The 9,867-nt window shown below is 41.1% G+C and overlaps 1 protein-coding gene across 1 annotated transcript in view; it reads right to left on the bottom strand.

Annotated features, from left to right (window-relative positions):
• Positions 1 to 9,867, bottom strand: part of Tango6 (transport and golgi organization 6 homolog (Drosophila)) — a 171,325-nt gene that overhangs the window by 125,370 nt on the left and 36,088 nt on the right. The gene's annotated exons all lie outside the window — the stretch shown is intronic.

Here is a 9,867-nt window from a genome sequence, read left to right as displayed (position 1 = left end):
CCCAGGCCCAGAGTTCAGGCCCCACAACCGGACCCAAAAAAAAAAGGGGGGGGGGAAATACCTACATTTGAAACAAAACATAGCTCATTCTACATTTATCACTCTCAGTTCAGAAAAGACATACTGTATACCTAGATCTACCCTGGCTTTCCATGGGTGAGTGTGTGAGATGCTGAATTTTATTAGCAATGATTAGCTTATATATCTTCATTGCATCTTTCAATGTCTAGCATAAATGCATTCACTGCAGCAAATTTTGTATTGAACACTGTTTGGTTCAAAGCACTGTCTCAGGCACTCTGCAAATGTCAAAGTGAGTTAGTGCCATTGGCCCTCAGATTGTTGTAATGGAACAGGAAGACCCAAACAAGCCAAGTATAGTAATTCCAGGCAGATAATTCAAAGTGTCTAGAATGTTATTCAAACCTCCAACCAAACACAAAAGGATTTGAAAATGTAACTTTACAATAAATGAATTCAGATCTGGTAACATGGTTGATGATAATGAAAAAGGAGAAAGAGGAGGAGCTGACAAGATTATATTCTTAATATAGGTTCAAGAAATTAGAAGAGGTTTGTTATCTTCCAGGTATTATGGGAGATTCTTTAGGGAGTTAGTTCAGTGATATTGCAACAATCTTCCAAAGTCAATTTTAGCAAACCTATTTAAGGATATATAGGAAAGGGAAGCTTAAAGATATCTTTCTTGATAGATCACTGAAGTCAGAGGCAGTGCTGTTTATATGAAAGGAAAGGCCATGGTACTACATGCACAGGCTGGGAAAATCTGTGCTTTTCCAACAAACCCTGCCTCATTAAACCTACCCAAATTTTTCAAACTTCTTAATCCTTCTGACTCCTCGGTGGAGCCCGATAACCAAAGAGCCAGCTTCCTGTGCATGATCTAATCTCCATAAGCCCAGCTAAATGCAGTGCCTTGTAAGGCCGTGTTCAGAAGAAAATATGCAGGCCTAATTATGGTATCAGCAATTACAGGAGGTAAAAGAAGACATTCCCCAGATAAAGTAAGGGCCTATTGTTTGGCTCTGGACCCTGTGTTCTCAGAGGTAATCCCAGTGGAGCCATCCTTCCTTCCCAGCATCTTTTAACCACCACCTCCTATCCCCATCCCACCCCCCAAAATAACACAGATGGAATGAATCTCCATTATTTATTGGCTTGACAGGTCCAAAACATCTTCAAGTTTAACATAAACTCAATCAAGCCCATTTCTTGTGGGCTTGAGTGTGTGTTGTTCATAAGTTCCTCCTATTTTTTACTTTCCTCTTTCAGGCTCTTTAGCAAGAAACAGGCCTTACTTTTACATTTAGAAAAACTACGCAGCTATTTATATGTAACAAAGTATTTGTTTTGATATAAAGGTTCAGTATGCTAGGCACACATGGAGTATGGTGAACCAAGTCTATTTCAAAGAATTTGTCTCCCTCTAGTTAGATCTGGTGAGACCCCAGTGGCTCATATCTATAATCCTAACTGTTGGGGAGGTTGAGAGCAGAAGGATCACAGTTCAAGGCCAGCCAAGGCAGAAGAGTTCTCTAGACCCTATTTAAAAAATAACTAGCAAAAAAACCCAGGACTGGAGACATGGCTCAGTTGGTAGAACACCAGCCAAGTAAGCAAGACAAGCAAACACAAAATCCTGAGTTCAAACTTTATACTGTATAAAAAAAAAAAAAAATTGGCCTGTACCTGACATCTGGCATTGCCTTCTATGTCCACTAGTGGAATCCAGTCACTTAACATGGATTCCCAGATCACTACCTTCTATCCAGTGACTGTTCAGTCAAAGCTGTGCCAAAATTCTCTTGGGCCCAGCATGGACAAAGACAAGCTACACCTGAGGGAAAACACTGAAGCTAGCTCCTGTTCCTTCCAAGCTCCTCACATGAGGCTGGTGAAAATGTTCCTGTCCCACTTGTGTGCGAGGCCTTGCTGCCCCATCCCCTAATATGTGGGCCCTGTGACATCTCCCTGGACAGTGTTATGAGCAATCTCTTTCTGTGTGTATGGGGTCTTCCTTACTCATCAGGAGGCAAACAGGGATGCAAACACAGTTCAATACTTCAAGTAGTATTTCTACCTGGTCCTAAGAGGCATTTTACTGAAAGTTTCCTTTTTTAGTGCTAAAATTTGAGCATGGCACACATGGAGTTAAATGTGAATCTTCCACTGATGAGTTGTATAATTTAAATCAACTGCCTTCTCTGAGTCTATTTCCTTATCTGTGAAACAGGGGGATTGGAACAATCAAGCTTTAATGCCTCTTCTGTGTCTAATCATTCTGATTCAATTGCAAATTTGCTCATATTCTTTATACTCTTACGCTTTTAATACTTCAGTATGAAGAGGTAAAACTAATTGGAGGAAAAAATGGACCATTCCTCCTGAGTAGCTAGAACTAAAGTTGCAAATCACTGGCTTTGAAATTAGTACTTTAAAGATGCAATTAGTTTAGTTGAAAGTTTTCTGGACACTCAAGGCAGTTATACAAGGTATTGTTCAAGCTAGGGATCACCACATACAATATTAAGGGAAGGCTGAAGCCAGGAAGGGAGAGACAGACTCTGAAGGTAGCTTTTCAATTGTTCAGTTCAAAAAAGAATTGCAGAGAGCTAGTAGAAGGTGCTTTAAAGGAAGGTTGAACTTCTCTATCAGCCTGTGCCTTTTCTAGGAAAAAAAAAACAAAAACATGTAGGAAGGGCTTAGGGTCAAAACAAGAGACCAAGGCTGGGAAGGTGGCTCACTGGTAGAGTGCTTGTCTCACATGGGCCCTGGGTTTAATTCCTCAGCATCACATAAACATAAGAAGTTTGAAGTGGCACTGTGGCTCAAGTGGTAGAGAGCTAGCTTTGAGCTGAAGAGCTGAGGGACAGCGCCCAGGCCCAGAGTTCAAGCCCCACGACCAACAAAAAAAACAACAACCAGGGCTGGGAATATGGCTCAGTGGTAGAGTGCTTACTTTGCATACATGAGGCCTTGGGTTGGATTCCTCAGCACCACATAAGCAGAAAAAGCCAGAAAATGGTACTGTGGCTCAAGTAGTAGAGTACTAGCCTTGAGCTAAAATGCTGAGGGACAGCGCCCAGGCCCAGATGTCAGGACCCACAGCCGCCAAAAAGAAAACAAGAAACAAAAAACACAAAAACAAATAAACAACCCAAGAGGACAGTATGGATATCTGAAAGCCATAATAGATTCAGAGCACATCAGAAATGGAAGCAGGATTAGTACTAACCACCCTATTGGCAATGCAGGATTTCTTTCTTCTTTTGATGGATTTCTACATTCCTTTTTTTTTTTTTTTTTTGTCAGTCGTGGGGCTTGAACTCTGGGCTTGGGCTCTGTCCCTCAGCTCTTTAGCTCAAGGCAAGCGCTCTACCAATTGAGCCACAGTGCCACTTCCAGTTTTCTGGTGGTTTATTGGAGATAAGAGTCTAACAGACTTTCCTGCCCAGGCTGGCTCTGAACCTTGGATCCTCAGATCTCAGCCTCCTGAGTAGCTAGGATTACGGGCGTGAGCCATGGCGCCCAGCTCCACATTTCTTTTTGACTGCACAGATCTGCCATAAGATGCAGTTTCTGTGGAAGTCTTCAACTAAGCTCAGGGGACAGCTATACCTTGAGTGATACATTCTGGATATTCTTGACTGTGGACCAGCCGTTCTTGATACCCTTTGTCTGTATTGTTGGGACTTCCTGGAAGGCAGTGGCTGACTCTAAATTGTTCCCATACTGGGAAACCTAGCACAGTATCTGGCTTTCAGGAAGTCCGAGATGGACTGAATAAAAGAATGAAAGAACAAAATAAATTGTCAAGGATTTTCTCCAAAGCTCTATCATTGTGGGGAAGTTAAAATGCCTTCTGGTTTTGTTTTTTTTTTGGCCAGTCGTAGGACCGGAACTCTGGGCCTGGGCACTGTCCCTCGAATCTACAACTCAAGGCTAGTGCTCTACCACTTGAGCCACAGCGCCACTTCTGGCTTTTTCTGCTTATGTAGTGCTGAGGAATCAAACCCAGGGCCTCATGCATGCAAGGCAAGCACTCTACCACTGAGCCACCTTCCCAGCCCCGGCCCTCTGTATTTTTAAATTTTTTTTTCAAAGCTGTTGCTAACTCACTGAACATAGATTCACAAAAGTTCAGCCACAGAGGGAAAGAAGAACTAACAAAAGGAAGCTGACTTTTATACTGGCTGCTTTACCTATACTGAGAATCTGGAATTCCTTGGAAGGATTTATAAGAAAGTTATTTATGGAAAGAAATTGGTCAAAATACTCTAATTATCATTTTATTATTATTATCATTTTTTTTTGTCAGTCATGTAGCTTGAACTCTGGGCCTGGGCACTGTCCCTGAGCTCTTCAGGTCAAGGCAAGCACTTTACCACTTGAGCAACAGCGCCACTTCCAGTTTTCTGGTAGATAATTGGAGATAAGAGTCTGACATACTTTCCTGCCAGGGCTGGCTCTGAACCACGATCCTCAGATCTCAGCCTCCTGAGTGAGCCACCAAGGCCCTGCTAAAATACTCTAATTATTAAAAAAAAAATGTGTTTACATTTCAGAGCAAACAAAATCAAACAAAATAGATAGGCATTCTCATATATACTTCTCACACTTAGGGATTTTTTTTTTTTAAATGCTGGTCCTAGGACTTGAATGCAGTGCCTAGGTGCTGTTACTGAACTTTTTTGTTCAAGGATAACACTCTGCCACTTAAACCACAGCTCCATTTCTGGCTTTGTGGCAGTCAACTGGAGATGAGAGTCTCACAGACTTTCCTGAAGGCTGGCTTGAAACCTTGTTCCTCAGATCTCAGCCTCCTAAGTAGCTAGGATTACATGCATGAGCCACTGGCACCCAGCACATTCATTCTTTATTAATGTTTTTCATCTTAAAGTAAGTGAAACTGTTTTCCTAATGTATGGCTTCCTCTTAATATAAACACCACCGGCCTATCCAGAATCAAGCAGAAATAAGCTGGCTGAATACAAAATTCAGTACAGGCTGGCACTTGATTACACCTATATTAAAGATTAAACTAGTCAAACACTGCCTTCTACCCCATTACAGTGATCCTCTTGATAGTAGTGTTCCAGAACTTCTAATGCACTTGCTGAGTTTAATTAAGACACATGAGAAGAAAAAGACAGGCAGGTTACCTAATATAGTAAGTGCTTTCCTCTGTGCATGTCTTCAGAACATAATGCATAAAGCAGTCTTTTTAAAGAGTTGCTCTGAGCCAAAAAGGAACTGACAGCACTTATGTGCTACAATATGCTATGAACCTACAAAAGTAACCTTATTTCATCCCTGCAACTCAGCATTAAAAGTCTCCTTAAGGGCTGGGAAGTTGGCTCAGTGGTAAAGTGCTTGCCTTGCAAGCCTGAGTCCCTGGGTTCGATTCCTCAGCACCACATAAGCAAAAGGAAAAAAAAGCCGGAAGTGGCGCTGTGGCTCAAGTGGTAGAGCGCTAGCCTTGAGCTGAAGAGCTGAGGGACAGCGCCCAGGCCCAGAGTTCAAGCCTCACGACCCAACCCCCCCCCCAAAAAAAAGGTCTCCTTAAATCATAAGGGTGGTCAGCGTTGGTATTGGACTTGAACCTATGTCTATCTGGTTCAAAGGTCCTGATGCTTCTTACTGAATTGTACCACAGGATCTGAGCTGCAGCATTAGAAAACCTAACCTTGTATCTTTGTAGGACATTTCTTTTGGGGCTTCTATTTGAAATTCAAGGTCACAGTTCAATTACAGGTAGAAATTTCCAGAAAGAACTACCTTTATGGAAAGAGACCAGGGAGAGAAAAAGACATGTGTGTGTGTTTGTGTGTGTGTGTTTGTGTGTGTGTGATTTTTTTTCAACAAAGCCATTTGAATTTCTTAAATAAGACAGCAAGAGGGAGAGATGGAGAAAAGATTGATTTGTAAAATAGTTCTTCCATTTACCAGTTGGAAAATTTGGACCAAGTTACTTCAAATAATCTTTTGGACTTGGTTTATTATAAAATGAAGGACTAACTTATCAAAACTCACAAAATACACGATACCAAAAGTGCATATGGTTCAAGAATGACCTGGATATATCAATGTAGGTTCATCAATAGTAACAAATGTACTTCTCTGGTCAGGGAGATTGCTACTGGGGAACTGTCTGCAAACGAGAGGTATATGGGAATTCTATACATTTTCTGCTTACTTGGCTATGAATTTAAAACTACTTTTTTTTTTTTTGTCAGTTGTGGAGCCTGAACTCTGGCCTGGGCACTGTCCCTCAGCTCTTCAGCTCAAGGCTAGCATTCTACCAATTGAGCCACAGTGCCACTTCCGGCTTTTTCTGCTAGTGTGGTGCTGAGGAATCGAACCCCAGGGCTTCATGCATGCAAGGCAAGCACTCTACCACTGAGCCACTTTCCCGGCCCCTTGAAACTACTTTTGAAAATACAATTAGCGCCCCCCCCCCATATCCATGGGCTCCTCATCTGTAGTTTCACCCAGCCATGATTAGAAAATGTTTGAGCAAAGAATTACAGCTGGGTATGGTGGCTCACACATATAATCCTAGCTACTCAGAGGCAGAGATTGGCAAGGTCACAGTCTGAGGCCAACCCTGGCAAATAATTAGCAAAGCGCAAACTTTTGCTGCACATTTGTTATCCTAGCTATGCAGGAAATTTATATGGGGGATCCCCCCCCATCAAGCCTAGGCATAAACACGAGACACTATATGAGAAATAACTAAAGCAAAAGGGTCTGAGGGACATGGCTCAAGTGGTAGAGTATCTGCCTAGCAAGTACAAGGCTGAGTTAAAAAACCCCAGTAAAAAAAAAAAAAAAAGCATCTGGCATATTTTTCCTTGCCATTTTCTAAACAATACAGTAGAACCACTAGGTAGCATTTACACTGTAAGTAATCTAGGATAATTTATAATACACAAAAAGATAAGTGTAGGTTATATGAAAAGATACACCATTTTGCATGAAGGACTTGAACATTCTAGGATTTTAGTGTCTTCAGGGATCCTGGAACCAATCTTCAAGGATAGTAAGGGACAACTATGGGGTGTATGTGTGTGTGTAATTTTTTTATTAAAAAAAAAAGTTATACTAGATTACTTCTAAAATTCCTTTCAGTTCTAAGATTCTATTATTCTAACTTAATTAAAACTCAGAAAAAGTAGTCAAATAATCAATCTGACAAGGTAACTATAATTAGAAATTTGCTAGATCAGATGAAGGAAAAACTTGGATAATTAAAGTCAAAGTCCTTGAATCTGGAAAGGGAGAGATAAAATGGAAACATGAGGAAGAACATGTAAAATAAACTAATTACTTTCTAGTCTTCTCTAACATTCCTCTGCTCTTAGAAAGCCTCAGGCAGTTACTATGAAAAGTATTGAAAGGAAACCAGTTTCACCCTATGCGAATGTGGCCAGTCCTCTTTACAGCAAGAGGCACAGGTGGCTCAAGCCTGTAATCCTAGCTACTCAGAAGGCTGAGTGAGATCTGAGAATCATGGTTCAAAATGCTGGAAGTGGATCTGTGGTTTATGTGGTAGGGTGCTAGCCTTGAGAAAAAAAAGTTCAGAGTCAGTGCCCAAGCCCTGAGTTCAAGCCCTAGGATAGGGAGAGAGGGCAGGTGAGAGAGAGAGGGAAGAGAGTGGGGAGGGGAAGGGAGAGAGAGAGATGGGGGGAGGAAGAAAGAGAAACAGGGAGAGAGGGACCGGGGAGAGGGGGAGGAGGGAAGAGAGGAGAATGAAATTGTCCAAATTTTAAAAAGTACAATTTTCTTGCCTCGTCCTACTGAGAACAGATCTGTGTAATCTAGGCCTCTCTTCATATCAGAGGTAAAGACATACTCTATTACTCCTTTTCACTCCCTCAAGTCCCAGAGAGAGAACTGGGAGCCACTGAACTAAGTTATCTGTAATACAGAGCCCATTTATGCTTACATAGTTATACCAGATGTAAAGCACAGACTACAAAGATATGAGAAGTGTTCATGCAGATAAAATAGAAGTGGGTATGCCAAATTTTCAGTTCAATTTAACTAGTGCCATACATACACACACATACACTTATATACAGATATTCTTTTCCTGGCCCTCTATGTGAAAGATGTGAGTGTTAAACTTCCTGCGGGATGGTTCCCACATCAAAATTCTCATTCAAAGAATTGGGGACATAGTTCAGAGGAAGAGCATTTGCCTAGCATATATGAGGCCTTGGGTTTGATCTCCAGCACTTACAAGAGGAAAAAAGTTTCATTCAAGAGAGTAGAGGTTCTAATTCTTTAAATACCAAATATATATTTTAATGCTTCTAAGAGGAAATGTTTTAGTATAATTTTGCCTTTTAAACAGCATCATAAGCTGAACCTGATGGTGCATGCTTGAAATCCAAGCAGGTAGGAGGAGGATGAAGAGTTCAAGTCCAGCATAAGCTAACATAACAAGTTCAAGGCCAGCGTGTGTGTGTGTGTGTGTGTGTGAGTTCAAGTCCAGCATAAGCTAACATAACAAGTTCAAGGCCAGCGTGTGTGTGTGTGTGTGTGTGTGTGTGTGTAGTGAGATATTGTCTCAAAATAACATAACAACAAAAACAAAAGGATCAGACTAGGACCACCCTTTATATAAAATGTCCAGAACAGCAACATCTCTAGAGGCAGAAAATGGATGGGTGATTGCTAAGAGCTAGAGTCAGAGAAGAGAGAATGGGACACATGGGCATTTTTTAAGGGTAAAATATTCTAAAATAAGGTTGGGATGATAGTTGTACAACTCTGTGAACATACTTTAAAAAACAGACAAACACCAGAAGTGGCACTGTGGCTCAACTGGTAGAACGCTAGACTTGAGCACAAAGAGAATCAGGGATAGCACCCAGGCCCTGAGTTCAAGCCTCACCACTGAACAAAAAACAAACAAACAAAAAAATCAACAACAAAAAAAACCCACCAAACTTCATACTTTAAATGGGTGCATTGTATGTTCTAAGTTTTATTTCAATAAATGTGTTAACAAATAGAAAAAATAAGAAACTATAGCTGGAAATGTTCCTGAATGTCTCCCTAAAATTAAACACCCTCTTTTTACCCACTGAGTAGCTCTATCAGTTCCTCTATCCCAGATGTTTTCCTTATTTCCTGCCTTTGAGCTGTACTCTATAATTTAGTATTAACAGAATGTTAATAAAGACAACATATCCTTTGTTGCTCAATTCTACACAGTGTTTACCATTTTCCTCCAGCATACACATTTCCTCTGTTTTCCAACTGCAGCTGGGCTGCCAAAATCCTGCAGAGAGAATAATTATCCCTCTATACCCCTCTTGGTTTCACGACACTCCCAGTCTATGGTGCGTAAATCCAGTCCACATGAAGCCAGTGGTTGGCTTCCCTCTCTAAGCGGTCTTAAATTCACCTACTGCTCACTGAACTATGAGGGTTTGCCTTCTTTTTGAGGGCAAGAATAAGATTAATGGCCAGACTTATTATCTCTCTCTTTTTCTACAGGCTAATTCCCTTGCCAGGAAAAAATTCTGTTTTGCTTTCATTTTCCTCTTTCAGGTACTATGCAGGCCTGACCTTGAATTCCTGTCTCTGTTTCACAAATGCTGGGATTACAAGTGTGTACCATCACATACAACTCTTTTTCACCTAAAGGTGAACTGACTTCCAAGAAATACTAAGTGGGGTTAATAGCAAAGTCTGCTTATAATCAGTCCCAACCCCACTGTGACAGTACTTTTCAATTCTGGTATCCACACTCAATCACTTCCCTCACAACCATCCTTAGATTGGAGTAGGATGAGATTGAATGCTAACCTCTTTTTTTTTTTTTTTGGTCCG

This window comes from Dipodomys ordii, unplaced genomic scaffold (assembly GCF_000151885.1).
Source record: "Dipodomys ordii isolate 6190 unplaced genomic scaffold, Dord_2.0 Scaffold18, whole genome shotgun sequence".
NCBI classification, from domain to species: domain Eukaryota; kingdom Metazoa; phylum Chordata; class Mammalia; order Rodentia; family Heteromyidae; genus Dipodomys; species Dipodomys ordii.
This window is presented reverse-complemented; position numbering and strand designations above follow the sequence as displayed.